The sequence below is a fragment of the Neopsephotus bourkii genome, unplaced genomic scaffold, assembly GCF_033783945.1.
Source record: "Neopsephotus bourkii isolate Nb327-2 ecotype Australia unplaced genomic scaffold, CSIRO-AGI_Nbou_v1 NB_53, whole genome shotgun sequence".
Classification (NCBI taxonomy): domain Eukaryota; kingdom Metazoa; phylum Chordata; class Aves; order Psittaciformes; family Psittacidae; genus Neopsephotus; species Neopsephotus bourkii.
The window spans coordinates 13847013-13863266 of record NW_026900570.1 but is presented as its reverse complement, the minus strand read 5'-3'; the positions used below and the strand labels follow the sequence as shown (position 1 = coordinate 13863266).

At 37.4% G+C, this 16254-nt stretch overlaps 1 long non-coding RNA gene across 2 annotated transcripts; it reads right to left on the bottom strand.

The window, feature by feature from the left end:
* Window positions 1-1857: 1857 nt before the first annotated feature.
* LOC133211448 (uncharacterized) lies at window positions 1858-16237 on the bottom strand. Of its 2 annotated transcripts, XR_009725207.1 has the most exons (3): window positions 16044-16237; window positions 9258-9317; window positions 1858-6305 (listed from the first exon to the last, which is right to left on the bottom strand). It is a non-coding gene; the product is annotated as an uncharacterized LOC133211448 (long non-coding RNA). The 2 variants fall into 2 exon arrangements; XR_009725205.1 differs by lacking the exon at window positions 9258-9317.
* Window positions 16238-16254: the final 17 nt, after the last annotated feature.

Genomic DNA, 16254 nt, shown 5'->3' with positions numbered 1-16254 from the left:
CTGTTGCAGAGGTTACCCAGTGGGTAGGGGTGCTGGGCTCCCAGAAGCAGTTTCCTGTGAGGCTAAATCTCACATGTATGTGCAGCAGCATTACGGTGTAAGGGCTAGTCACAGACACAGTCTGGCCCATATAATCCGTTAACCCAGCCAGAGATCAATTCCTGGGAGAAGTCTATCCCAGTTTTTAAGAATGACTTTATCGCCAGCATTGTAAATCTAGCAATAAACTGTTGCGAAACTCTATCCTCCCTCACATTTAAAAGACCTTTGCAGAAAACAGATCTTGGGGGATAGGGAGGCACAGGGACATCTACCTCCAAATATTGTAAAGAGGAGCTTTTCTACCTGGGACTAAGTACACATTTTTGTATTTTTGACTATTTATGTAAGTAGAACATTTTTTGAATGTTATTTTTACCATTATTTGGATAAACCATAGCTTTGTACGGTCACTTCCAAACACATAGGCAGGAATATCTTTGTCATAGTTACATATGATCGTCAGGCATACATATTTATAACTCTCCATTTCCTTGTATGCTTCACACAAATAGATGCTCAGTGCTTGTCATGTTACGTGTCTTTCAGATAGCAAGAACAAAAGAAAACCAGCAAAGAAATAACACAAAAAATCCTTTTAAAAATCTAAGCTCAAAATGTAAAATATAATGTTCAGGCATTTATTGGTAACAACCACAAAGTTGAAGGCAGTGAGATTAAGCTATGTTTTGCTTTCCTCATGCTTATGAATACAGTATGATAGGTGCCATGTGAATGGGGGGAAAATTATTTAAATTTAACATTATTCTTTGGGTAAGTATATTTTGTACTGATAGAATAATTAAAAAAGCAGTCAGTTTTACCTTTATAATGAAATTCTAGTGTGTAGGAGCTCTAGTGAGAGGCTAACCTCCATTTCTTTGCTCCAGTTACATGAACCCGGCCAGGGTCGCAAGCAGTTATATATACCCTGTCATATGGCACAAGGGTCAGTATCTACTAATTCCAGTGGCTACTGTTACAATATTCAACCACCAAAAGTTTCAGATCAGTAGTTGAAAGTTTGAGACATTTATGAGTGAGAACAGAGGCTCCTAATTTAAAACGTGTGTGACCTTAATATAGCATTTGGGGGTTCAGAATGTTCTTACGTACTTTGCCTAATTCCACAGTTTTACAATACCCCCTCACTTCCAGTCGTAAAACTATGGATTGATTTACCTTATCTGTAAATTATGAAGAATAGCTCTCTGATGAAAGCAAATTTCCATGACTATTTGAAGCAGTAACAGGCCAAATAGTTTTCCTTAATGCAAAAGCAGAATAAAAAGAACCCGTGTCTACCCCTTAATTCCAGCCATGAGTTAGCATTTTTCACAGATGTGTATATTTCTCATAAAGTACTATAAATCAGAATGATTCTGTACTTGTCAATGATAGCTCTGTTTATGTAAAATAATCTTATAACAGGACACCAGAATAATCTATCTTAATCAAAGACAGATTTATATCCATACGGTCCAGTTATTCACAGACTGCAACAAAACATATAAAAATGTAGATCTGACACCGCTTTAAGTCTTGCATACACAATTGCCTTCTTCATGTGTGATATAAGAATGAAAAACTACCACCTACTCCTGCTCCCACTGAAATCAGGGACACATTTCTATCTACATCACTCACAGCTGGATGACAGATCAAAACTTGGTGTCCAGCTTTGAAAAGCTACTTAAAAACAGGTATCATATGTATTTGGCTAACTCTGATTTTTCCACAACTTATTGGGAATATCACTTTATTCATAATTAGCCCAAAGAATTAAAACAAAACTCAGAAAAGTATGGACATGCACAGTATTTTCCATAATTTCCATAATTCCATCCATAAGTTTTTCCACAATTACAGCTCAGAGTACAAGAATCCAACTCAGAAACCTGGCACATCTAACAATTTTCATTAGGAAATTACTATATAAATGGCAGTATGACATAGAAATGGAAGACCTGTACCCTGTGATATATCTCTGGTGGGAATTTGTATGTTACCAATTTGCAGTATTTGGAGCAAAATCTTTATTTAATCATGTGTACCCTTTCTGAAGCCAAAACTCAGTGCACCTACAGTAATATAACTATAAAACTTGTGATCGAACATGACGAAACCTTCAGCCCTTATACAGCCAAAAGATCCATTATTTACACTATGATTTTGTCTAAGGTTCTCACTCATACTGTTTCAGCAATATTAATAAATGAACTGACGATGAAATCATTAAAGAAACAAAGTAACATATTTTTAATAGCATGCAAAAGTTCAATGGGGATAACTTACCTAGTCATGGTTTTGTATCAATGTCAAAGAAATTTTAAAATAGTAAGGTAAATTCAAGAACAATTTGAATTCTTTATACAGATTCTGCTTCAGACAAAAGCAGTTCCATTTTACCCGAAGTATAAAAACAACAATAAACTTATAGTGAGACAGAACAGCACAATAACTCAAGAAAATTAATGCCATGAGCAGTTTTTCCTCTCTTTTTGACTGCAGTGGTCAACAAAATAAATTAAGAACAACAAAAGAGAATCAATGCAAAGGCCTAGAGAGTAACTCCAATTTTTTAAACTATTAATTTTGTGCTTGGTGTCAAAGGCAATGACAGTAAGCGCTGAATAAATACAAAACTTCTTTGGGATTGCTTGCTTTTTTTTTTCCCAAGATGAAAAATGCACTGGCTTGGAATGTTTATTTGAACCAGCTGTATGGTATTACTATAGAGAGTCAGGAAGTTAATATATTCTTTGGAAGTCCAGTATCATAACAAGTTATTCTAGCAGGCACAGTGAATGAACAGAGGACGCGCAATGTGATTTGGCAGCCTAAGCACAGACTCCGCATACACTCCTAAATTCAGGCTATGCAGCAGCTGTAGTTTACCAGCACTGGGTCTTACCCATAATTTGAAGACTGAATGGTAGAAAGAGGGAGGAATCAGAATTAAATCAACATTTCCTACCACATGTGATGGGACTGATCCTCCCTGAAATAACTGAATGAAATCTTCTGACTCAGATCTGTCACACAACAGGATCAGGGTCATCATGTACTGCACCTCTTTTTATTCATTATAGTATATTATTCTGGGCATTTGTCTCCTGTGATTTATGCAACCAAGTCCTCATTGCTATAGTGTTAATGCTACAGGAACATGTTGTGATATGAAGCACTGGAAAATCAAAGGAATCTCTGTTTTGACAGAAATTTCTATGGCAAGCTGATGTGCCTGGTTTATAGGGAAGGAAAGGCATATATTCAGATATTCCAGTTAAGAACAGCCATGAAATCTGTTTATGTTCTGAATCTCTCTTGTAGAAATATTGATGGTGAAATCTTTCATACCACTACAATCAATCTCTCTGTAACTATTTAATAGCTATGCTGAGGCTAATCAAATTATTCTCATAATCAGGGATAAAATACAACACATTTTGCAATCTATCAAGTAGAAGATCACTTACTTGTACTATTAGTGTCTAAAGATTGTAGAGGTTGAGTCTGGCTGTATGCCAGGTGCCCATCAAAGCTGCTCTATCACTGCCCCTCCTCAAATGGACAGGGGAGAAAAAATATAACAAAAAGCTTATGGGTTGAGGTAAGGACAGGGAGAGATCACTCAGCGATTACCATCATGGGCAAAACAGACCTGGGGTAAAAATACAATTTAATTTATTACTGACCAGACTGGAGCATGAGCAGCGAACCCAAATTCGCCTTCCAGGGAAGGAACACCTTCCCCTCACCCTTCGCTTCTTACTGGGCTCAACTTTAGTCCTGAATTCTCTACCTCCTCCCCACAGTGACGCAGGGGGACGGGGAATGGGCCTGTGGTCAGTTCATCACAACGTTGCCTCTGCTTCCCACGTGGGTCCCTTCCATGGGTGCAGTCCCTCAGGAACAGGCTGCTCCATCGTAGGTCCCCTGTGAGGTGACAAGTCCTGCAGCAAACCTGCTCCAGTGTGGGCTTCTCATGTGGTCAGACCCTCCTTTGGCACACACCTGCTCCAGCGTGGGGTCCTTCCTGGGCTGCAGGTGGAAATCTTCTCCACTGTGGACCTCCATGGCTGCAGGTGGAGATCTCCACCCTGGATCTCCATGGGCTGCAGGGGCTTAGCCTGCCTCACCATGGTCTGCACCACGCACTGCAGGGGACTCTCTGCTCCAGCGCCTGGAGCACTTCCTCCCCTCCTTCTGCACTGACCTTGGTGTCTGCAGAGCTGTTCCTCTCCCATGTTCTCACTCCTCTCTGGCTGCAATTGTGCATTTTCTTTTCCCACATTCTTAACTATGTTATCCCTGAGGCATGACCACCATCGCTGATGGGATCAGCCTTGGCCAGCAGCAGGTGCGCCTTGGAGCTGGCTGGTGTTGTCTCCATCAGACATGGGGTAAGACTCTGGAAGCTTCTCACAGAAGCCACCCCTGTAGCCCCCCGCTACCAAAACCTTGCCATGCAAACCCAATACAAAGATGAACTGCAATGCTTCATTAATATTAATTTTATGATATGGAGTCTAAACCAAATTAAAGTTAGTGCTGAATTTCAAGGCTAGATGTATATTTTTATGGCAAGACAATGAAGGAATTTAAGTTATGACACTGCAGCCTCTAGAAATAATAGGGTAAATTAAAGTTACCATAACAGATGTTTTGAAGTCTGCATTCCCTTACTCTGTCTAATGTTGTCACAATCTTCTGGTTGCCTAAATATGGATTATTGTTATCAGCCATATCCCATCATCCTTAGGCAACTTTCCCAAAAAGGGAAAGGGGAATTTTCTTTGAGTGACAGATGCAGAATAGTGACAGATGCAGAATTCACCGGGTTTTATCCTCTGTCTGCCATGTAAAATACAATGTGGAACAGTTCTGAAACACCTCTTCTTTGCAGACAAGGACAAAAGCCTCTTCCACAGAATACCACATTTCGCCTTTGTAGAGCAATATATATGTTAAAAATTAAGTGAGATCTTAGAATGTGTAAAGAATCTGAATTCATTTATGCTTAAAAATGGTTTATGCTTAAAAATGGTTTATGCTTTAGGCTACTGTATTTTCACTTTCTTCAAGTTACACAAACAATTTCTTTTCCAAAATATGAACACAGACACATCATAGTTTAGTTAATTTGTCTATCCATTAAATATAAAACAAAATACAAAACTGTTATTCACTGGTGTAATTGACACAGCTACATAGATCCCAACAGGGCTTTACCAGCTTGTGCTAGGGGATACTTCAGCACATAATATTAGTCTAATATGTTGTCCTGTAAATGACAGATTAAGTGAACAAATACTCTGGTATGTGATTACATTTTAAAATACATATTCTCTACCTGATGTAACAACTCTTCTTAAGTTAATTAGGTATTTTACTATGCTCACAGGCTATTTAAAAACTGGACTAGATAACACTTTTGGGTAGAGAACGGGATATTCTAAATTTTGCCTTTTTTTTTTTCCTCAGAGAGTTGTAATGTACTGCTACTATATTAATGTAAATAATTAGATTACTGCCATAAAATGCATGCTTGACTTCATTTCTATATGCAAAATCCTTCTGTCATTTTTCCAGTAGAATGTGGCATGGTGATCCTAGTGGTGTGGGTGGATGACGGGAAGCACAAAGCAGGACTCTACCTTCAAGCCTGAGAGGCATGACTTGCCCAGCTTCATCAGCTCCGTAAATTCCATGGTGTGAACAGCTTTCAGCATTGGGAAGTTCCAACAAGAGCAAAATGAAGAGATCATTCAACCCTGGCATTCTCCCTTTCTCCCTCCCTGTTCTTCATAGCCACAGTCAAGAAATCTTGGACTTTCTGCCAAATTATGATCTCCAGATTTACTCTTCCCCAAGAGATTCAGTGGAAATCAATCCTAATATTAACTGGGTGGTAGGTTTTGCACTTAAAAGTCCAGACACTATCTGTGAAATGAAGGTCCCAGTGAAACATGGCAGAGGGAAAAGGTTTCTGACATTTTTCCCTGACACTGGGAGAACTCCACAGATGAATGTGCTCTTTTCAGTCTCATCATACAGCATGTGAGAGAAAAATCCTACCATAGAACCTCCCAGGGTTTCCAGCCTCTCAGATGTGCTTTGCCTCAGAGAGGACGCCTTGACAGTAACAGATGTGATAACAAATGACCTTTAGAATTGCACCCTGAGAGCTGTTGACCGTTTCCTGAGAGCTGTTCATCCTCCTGAGCTCCTTGCTTTGGAAATCTTGAGATCCTGGCATACAACTAAAAAGGGTCAACAAGAGGAAAAAGAAAAACAGAGCATGAGACTTAGAACCAAATGAAAGCAAGAGCAAAAGCAGAGTACATACATATTTTAAGGATCTTCATTTGCTTAAAAGATGAAAATCACAAATCTGAATGCAATACCAAAACTCAGTATTATCATCATCCCCAAAGCAAGGGAAAAAATCTGAGATGAACACAAGCCTATCAAATGATAATACAGTAAAAATTGTGTTCAAAGATACTTTTTATTCCAATCCAAATTACACCAAATATGTAATGTTAAATAAGGCAATATTTGTATATTCCTGTGAGCGTGCTCAGATTTGCTGTGCAGCATATAAAACCATCTTTCCCAACAACAGCTTACCGGGTAAGTGGTGCACACAGGCAACAGTGCACCTAGGGAAGGACAGAGGAGGGAGAGGCTGTGCATGCAGGCTGTGTCCACAAGTGTGACAGAGGAAAACAGGAGATAGTTTATTTGTTCCTCTTGGACTTCACCAACTGCAGTGAAAACTTTCTCAGTACTGACTTCTTGTAAAGCTCCTTGAAATCAGGACTATGACCATATCCCATGACTAGCATGAGGCAAAAGTCACATTTCACCCATATGCTCACTTAGGTTTATGTTGATGACTTCAGGCTGTCTCAACTAAGTCTTCTCGGGGGGGGGGGGGGGGGGGGGGAAGGCTGGAAGAATTATAACTTGCTCACTGGCATTCCATTTTTTAGGCAAGTTTGGGAAAAAAATGGTCTTGCTAATACAATGATATGCTACGTCTCATTCATTGCCTGTGAGAGGCAGAGAAGAGAAACAGGGGAGGGGGAAGCAGGAGACAGAATGAGACAGAGAGGAGAAGCAGAAACAAAGATGCAGTATGTGGAGACAAAATGAAAGGAGGGATGACATCGGGGAATGTGCAAAAGATGCCTCTTCCTACATTTGTTGAAACACACAAGCTGTAAAACTGAAATGAAAAGCACAGGCAGGCTTATTCAGCTTTATCCTTTCAAGCAGTGAAATAATTTTCTCTCTGATTTTTTCCTTGTCAGTTCCTGTCCTGTCCTTGCAATGCCTTCTCCTTTCTCACTTGTCTTCTCTGCTTTTTCTTTTCAATGCCATCTTGCTTTGTTCCTTTTTCTTTGCTTCTGCTCGTTTCTTTCTTCATCTTCCTTTCTTCTCTTGCTCTCCCTTGTCTTTTTTGTCTTGTTCTTGCTCTCCCATGTGTTCCCTGAGCACATGAAGAACATGAGCACAAGTAGTGGAAACGCATTTTTTTTTCCTGATTCTCCTTTTCTATCCCCATGTGGTTTTGACTGCTGTAGCTCTGTTAGGTTTTAAATACACATGGGGAAGCCACTTGTACTCCCATGTGTTTTAGAACTATCTACAGTAGCCACTGCAGGAAAAACATGTGGGAAGGGAATGTGTCAGAAAAGTTTCTTGTACTCCCTCCAACACGTGGGCCACATTTAACAAGGTCAAGGGACAAGTGTGGCTCACAGGCATCAGTTTGACCAGTACTATAAAAAGGATCACGCGTTCTTCTTTGTTTTACCTGAACAGACTCTACAGTTAATCACTCAGCTGAACACAGCTTACGGAGTTTCAAATGATCTACTTTTATTTTTAGGCTAAATGATCAGCTGAATTTATTTTAGGAACAGATTATCATATATATTTTTTCCTGATTTGACAATTTCAAGATGATGAAGAATATAAATGTAACAAAGAAACCCTTTTCTTTTTTCCTCTTTGTCTTCCCTCCTGCATGAGAGCATCACGCATGCTGTGCCTGAGCAGACAAGGGTATGCCTGTTAAGCTGGCTGGCTGTTCCTAAGGCGGATACTTTCTGTCGAGAGTTCCTTCTGAACTTTCCTGCCACAAGACCAAATTCACACAAGTATCTGTGAACTGTTGGTTCGTGTTATGCACATTTTGACACCTTTCAGCTGGCTTTCACAGATTTTCAAAGCACCTGTTCCAATACAACCTGCCTTTTTGGCAGCAACCAGTACCAGTAAGCCCCTGATTTTCTTTCCTGCTCTGCTCAACCATTTCTAACAATGTACATGTCAAAAAGTATAATTAAATGAGAGGAGGAAAATGCTGTCCAGCTCTCCTAGATATCAGACCACACTTCCTACAGGAAAAAAATTGTTTGCATTGTTACAGAGACAAACTAAACCTTTCTTGCCTGTCACTCATTTCTTAGGGTCCAGCTCACTTGCAAGTGGGCTGTTTGCCATGTGAACAGATGGGCATGGGGCTCGACAGCCAAGAAATGATGGATCAAATTTTGAAATTTGTTGCTCACTCTCCACTCTAGTAGTTCCTAATTGGCCTCAATGGAACTTTATCACTGTAAAAAATGGTATAATGGCAACAACATTTGACTGAACAAATACACATCCTGTGTAGGTGCTGCAAGCAGGCTTCCTGGCTGACAAAACTAGAATGATGCCATCAGTGAATGTCTGTTATAGGCTGACGTAGCTCTATGAGGTTATCATGTTCCTATGTGAACATACAGTGTAGCTGAAGTGGAACATAAAACGCTTATTTTGAATGGTGGTCTAAGATAAAGATAAAGGCTTTTGTCTGAAAAGATCCTTTTAATAAATATAACCATTTGAACAAAGAATGGGTTCATTTATGTTTTATAATAAGCAGAAAGCAAGAGGCAGTAAGAATTTTTTTCAGCGATGCACTCATAATAATACATTGCCTAAAATTGTTATCAAATGTATATCAAATACTATTCAGGATTTAACATAGCAAATTGACCAAAATTAAATTATATTTCACTGCTACTAATAGATAAAGAAAATTCTTTTAGAAGAACATTGTTTCTCAGCTTTGTAAGTGCTGCTATGGCAGTATACAGTCACCTCAAATTCCTGTGTACTTAGTGAAAATATAAGATGTGAAACCAATGTAGACTTACCTTTGCATCTCATTGCTGCATCTGCAATCTGAAATATTACCAAAGAAATGTTCACTTTTCCTGTGAATTACAGACTTCTTATACATCTTCATATTGGTTGTACATAGCTTTTAATTTTAACTCTGTTATCTTTTTTGCTAGATCAACATTGTCTTACATTACCAGCAGTTGCAAGCCAGAACCTTAACATTTTGTTTATACTGTAACGGGAATTTCTTGCCTTGTGCCTCTTTCTTGGATACGTTTTGGCAAGTTACTGATGCATTTGCAAAACGTAGTTTAAGAGTTCTATGAGTGCACGATAGGAAGTGATGATGATCATAATTAGTGTTACCTTCAGAAACACACTGTAGTTTTTACAATATTGCACATACAGTACAAGTAGATACAATATTTTTATGAGCATCTACATAACACATTTCATGAATTATCTTAGGGTAAAAAAAAAAAAGGCAATTTCCTAGGGCCTCTTCCAATTTTTCTGTACTACCTCAGGCCCAGTGCTATTTGGTATGGGCAGATTAGGGTAGCTGATGATTCCCATTGATTTAAATGTCGTGCTAGGAAGCCTAAATCCCCAAGAGCAATAAAATCTCCCCTATCACTATCCTACTGCTTATTGACCTAATTCACTAACGAACCATCAGGGTTTTCTCTCACAACAAATAAATCTTGCATGAAACAGACAGTACATGGACACTTGTAATTTTCAGTCATCTTGCCAATAAAATAATCTTAGGGTATCTAGAATTTGTCTTAATTTTCTCAGATTGACCATAATGTCATTTGCCATTTAAATTGTGCAGAAACCACAACTGTATTTTTAATATCAAAACTATTTCTACAATCTGAAATAAACTTGTCATATAAATGATGCAGACAATTTGGCACATGTAAAATCACAGCAATGAATGCCCTGGTTTGTCTGTAAGATATTGCTGGAACGGCTGCTAAACAGGTCTATTGGTTGCAGCATTATAAACACTAGTTGCAATATTACTTAGACCCAGCCATTACTGCTCAAAATTCTGATCATTAGTAAACTTCCTCTGTCATTAATCGAGCCAAACAAATGAAGTCAGGGTTTGTTATGTTATTCAGAGTCTCACAGTCTTTTCAACAAAAACTTGTAGATTGGATTCTGCAGATGCCTGCATCTGTATTCACTCTTGGTGATTTTACTGAGTTGAGTAACACGTTTCTTTGCATGTAAAAACCAGGGGTCTAACCTAGTGGCTCTTTAAAATGTGACCATCACTAGATATGATATACATTCACCAAAAGAGAATAGAGAAAAGATACTATATTAAAAGAACCCCACAACTCCATACAGCTTTGATATGCAGATCTATTTCAGAGAAGAAGCCTAATTCTGCTCCTAGTAATGTTAATAAGAGCACCAGTAATGTCCTAAATTACTAGTCTTCTCATCAATATCCAGTTAAGCTTTTATCAATGTAATTTGAAGCAGTATTAAAAGTGATAAATGCTAATTCATAATTGTTGATATTATCTAAGCAAGATCATTTGCAACCATACGTAACTGTGCCAGATTTTTATCACATTATAAAGGTTAACATAAGTGTTACAAGAAACATCAATGAGCTACGCACACTACGTTTGCTTTTGGTTAGATAAGTATGCTTTGTAGTAGTTGATATTCCCTCTAGATAATGGATAGGGGCCAGATTCTCTGCTGACACAAAGCAATATAAGTAAGTTGAAGGCGGATATGCTGATTTACACTAGCTCCAGATCTCACTATAATATCTTTAGATGCAATAAACCATCTTAAATAAGTCTGTTTCCTAACTATTACTCAGCCATTCCTCACTATTGCCAAAAGGGAACTGTGAATGCCAAGGTCTGCAGGATTTTATTTATCAAAGCTTCTTTTAAGGCATCTATCATTTTGGCATGCAAGCCTTGCTTTATGATCAGAATCAAACGTGGTCATGAAACAGCAGGATTAATTCAAGAAAAAAAAAAGGAAAAGCCACGTAGTGCTCGTTCTTCTTATAATGTCTGTTCCAACTAGTTTGGGTTTTTTTTTAATGAAAACTGCATATTAAGTTAGAAGATTTAAGTACTTTTGCTGCTTGGTACTGCTGAACTGTATAAAGAGAATTAAAAATGTTATACCATACATCTGTTTAAATAACTGGATTACTGATAACTTGTTGTTTGTATTTCTGTATTTATCTACCTTGATAAGAAGCTACGTGCAGAGCTAAGAAAATCACATTTCTATTTGTTATATAAAAATAAAATTATTTTACCAATTAAGTGCTACACTAAATAACATTTTAGTGTCTGGACATTAAACATCTGGAGACAAATAGTACGTAAAACATGCAGCCTAATTTTCCTTTGAGGTTTTTCTGTTTTTGCTTACATTTGCTGAATGTCAGCTTATAATAATTACTGCTCTATACACATCTGTAGCACTAATGTGACAGACTGTGAATGCTTCTTGACAATCGAGCATAATATCCTCCTTACAGGCTTCCACCAGCAAGGCTACAGTCTTAACCATAGAGTATATAAACATGTAAAAAGACTTGCTTAAAACATTGACAAATTCCAAATGTGTTTGGTTTACTGTTTAAAAGCAAATGCAGATTAGACATTTGGCAATAAATCTTAAAAAAATAAGCCTAAATGTACAGATCATTTGAAAAGTAGCAACAATTTCCATTTAAAAGCTGCTACCAAAAAATGCTGCTTGCAAAGACAGAATACCAATATAATAGCTAAAAAGTATTTCATAGGGTTTTTTTTCTTGTGAGCATAACAAACTGTGTTCATCTGTGACACAGGACTAGACATGGAATTACAGTAGTAGCTCCACTAAAGCAGCAGGAATCTTTGTATTTCTCCATCCGACATTGAAGGCGGCATCTTTTATGCTGTAGGCCTCGTTTGTAAATCTCTACGAATTCAGTTAAAGACACTAGAGTTTTATCTTAAGAAGGAGCCAACACATTATGAACTGCATAGCTTTATTTCCCTGGGAGAGAAAGAGAATGACTAGAAATTTACTAGATAGAGGACTTTCACTTAATTAGAAGGACTTTAACATATGTTAAAATACACAGAAAAACAAAGCTTCTATCCTGGAGGATGTACTATCCAGTACATTGTAGTGACGCTTGCATGCTGAAACCCTTACATCCTTTTATTACTCAGGTTTTTGTGTGATCTTGGACATAAAGTTTACAAATTCTCCCTGTGATTTTTCTTTTTATTTGACAAGATAAAATAAAGTAAAATATAAATATTATTTTTAGAGTTCTGACGTATGTTTTAGCAACATAAGGGGAAAATGAGCTTTTATAATATGCAAGATTTTCCTGAATCGATAGAGGAGCAATGATGTTTTAAACAAGTGGTACTTCTCTAGTTGCCTGTGTTCCTGAGTACTTAAATAAGGACTGAAATAGTAATAGCTTGAAAATGTATAATTTAAATGTGAAAGCTCTACTTTTCTAATTTCTGTTTACGGCCTAAGAATATGTGGCTTTTCTCATGAATGAGGGGAAATTTGGAAGACTAAGTTTTGACAAATAGAAGATAAAAATCAAATCTGAATAAAGCTGACCAAAAGGTAAATATATAAGTTCCTCTTTTTTAATAAATTAATGTCACTTAATTCCAAAAATACTACCTAGTAGCAAAAATGTTTTTCAGGTTAAACAGAATAAAAGATATTAAATACCTGAACAAAAATGTATTTAGCTGCTATAGGTTTTACCTTACTGAAATAAGCCAAGAGCATTCACATATTTAATTAAAAAGCTAATTCTCTTCACTGTTAATCAGAACTGTCTGTGAACAAGGTATATTTTATTGAAAAGTGCTTGTCTGTAACCAAACAATGCATTTATTGAAATTAATACATACCAAAAAAAATCTGTAAGTATTTTTCAAAATATGTGACAACTACTGCACTCTTACCAGACAGGAGGGCTACCTACAGAAATAGTTCCAAATAAATAGTCCACATAATAGCTTGGTTCAAGGTGGTATTTTATTTACCATATTCATGTATTTTTGTGCCTATGACGTGAGAGAAATTTTCTTACCTGCTTCAAACATTTTATGCAGTAGAATATATTTTATAATAAAGAAGACTCTATTTGACTTAAAAGTTGTAGGGATGCTCCATTAATGTGTGTATGAATCTCCTGGAAGTCAGTAGTAATTCTGCAGAAAATTGATGCTAGATTATCATCTCAAATCACTCTCTTCAGCCTCTGTGAAGAGCAATACATGGAAGAAAAATTGCTAATCTGAGACTTTTCAGAAATAGTGATGCCATTCTTAGATTTCATGAATTAGTCCCCTGGACTCGCTAGGTGATTCCCCTTCATTTAGAACAGTTGCATTATTTTGTCTTGACTAACAAAGCGCAAGCTGTAAAAGATACTAGCCTGCATGGAGCAAGATAGTTTGTTTCCCTGATTAATTAATTAATATTCAAGTATTAATGCATTTCCTTCATCACTTCTTCATGCAATATACAGCTTAGCATATCTTGGAATGAACAGGGTTTTAAAATGTGCATACACTATGCACAAGTAGTAAAATCTGAGAGTAACCTGACAGCCTCAATCCATGTTACGTCCTTCCTGGAGGGAAAAAGAGAGAAAGAAGAAAAGTCAGGCTGAGAGGCTGGGTAAGGGAACTGAAAATATAAATTTTGTGATATAAACTAGTTAAACATACATAATCTTGCAATGAATCTTTAGCAGTTGTTTTGCCTTTAAAACAACTAGATTTTAATTTATAGATTTCAATATGCTATAAAGAGTAAGGGGTGTTGAAGAAAAAATCTCCATAACATGCGATCATGCTCTATGTGTACATTTCTAACTTTTTGGGGGTGACTATCCTTTTGCCTTAGTATTTTTACCTTTGTAATTCTACAGCTCAGAGCTTTGTCTTCTCCTCCATTTTATGCTTTTTCTTCTCCATTTTATGCTGCTTTTTCTTAGGTATGATGTCTATATTTGACAACCATACCAAAAAATAGAGAAAGCCTTATTTTGTCAACCCATCTGCCTGTTGCCATGCCTTTCTTGTTTCTGGCAAAACAAAACCAACCAGGGCTTCTGACAGCCAGAACCTTCAAGCTCAGAGATCACCAATTCAGTGGTATTAAGTTTTATGCTGAAGTTTCAGGCCAGTGTTATTACTCCAGATTACACCCCAAAAATCTAAGCATTTGTTCTTCACAGTATCATAAGGTCTAATATTGTACATACACACTGTGTTAGAATTAAGGGCCTGATCCTGTGCACCAGCATGATTTTCCTTTTGACCTTGACTTGAGCAGAATTGAGACCTAGGTATACAAAAGCATGTTTTTACAACAGTGTCCAGACAAGCCATGATGCCAGGAAACGGGGAAGGTAGAATCACCTGTCTGCTGTGTTCTGCATCTGGGCCAAGTGGGCAGCTGGATGTGCGTAACAGAACTATATTAATATCACAAAAAGTAAAAAAGAAAAAAACCACAACAGTGGTGATCTCAAATATAGCATGATTCATATAAACATAAAATGTGATGAGGTGAGATGTGACAAAGTCTAATCGTACCCTTCCTGCTGCAACCCAAACTTGAACTGGCTTCCAAAGACAGGCTGAGCTCTTAGATGACTGATTGTAATTAGTGAGAGCTGTGGATACATATGCAAAGATTCCTAACAGCTTTTTGATTAAATCAGCTACCACCCAATCACCATGAATAGTTCAGGTGAAATGAAATGTGTGTTTGTTCAAAGCTCATTTCTAGGAAGGAGTGTGGTCCTCTGACAGCATCATCAACCTGCAAATGGATTGCAGCACAGATCGGCACATGATTGAAAGATCAGGCTACACTCGCTATTTTACATGAAGGTACCCTGGAATATGCTTTGTAAGTACTGCTCTCTGCGATCTATTTAAGTCAATTAACATTAAACATTTACAGGGGGAAATGTTTTGTTTTCCTATTATTTGACATATTTGGCAATCATTTGCAAGGTTGGTTGGCTTTGCACTTTCTGTTGTCTGATATGTGTCCGTAGTGGGAAAAAATGGCACTATATAGATGTTATGCTAAAATCATGAATCTGGCAGAGGCCTTTAGCTTTTACTCATTTTTAATAGACTGAGCAGCTCTCAATATTGAATTCCCCGTTAAGAAATATACAGTAGAAGCATTTGCCCAATAAAGAAAACCAGATTACACAGTAATGTTCTTGTCCATCCAGAATAGCCAAGTGCAAATAAAAAGGTGAGATGTAAAATATTTTGTATACTTCAGCTTCAAATATTGTATACGTCATGACAATAGTAAGGCCTTTACCTATGTTTTATTAGATCAGTCCTAACTTGGTCCTTAGCTAACATCTAAACACCTACCATGCCATTACCTACAGGTAACATTAACTTCTTTTGAGAACCGTGACAACGTTTCAATGTGTAAAAAAACAAAGCGGAAACGCAACAGGTTAACATCTCGCGTTAGGACTTAACTTGCTTAAGGTGGAAATGTTTTTAGATAGCATTTGTAGGTCTTTGCTGTATCACCACAAAGGTGAAGGCTGTTATTATCTTTCACTATTTTATGGGCATTAAAAAATGTGGAAAGCCTCTACCAAAACACTACAGCAATATTAGTTATGACATTACCTTGATTCTAAGCTCAAAATTCAGCTGCCCGTAACTACAGGCAAAAAGTGATAAAGTGGTTTTGTACACAGATCTATAAAAATGAGAGGGGACAGGACAGGGAAATACCTTGCAACAGGTAGACACGTCCAAAGCAAAATAACCCATGGGTAAAGGCATCGGATTCTATTCCTGACGTTTTCAGCTGGTAGATGAAAACGTATAGCCTGAATTTGGGGATTTCAGAGCATTAAAGACGCATTCCCCATATAAGCACTTTTGGGATTTCATGATATAGAGGCACTTGAAAGATTTATCCAGAAATAAACCCCTTAGAATG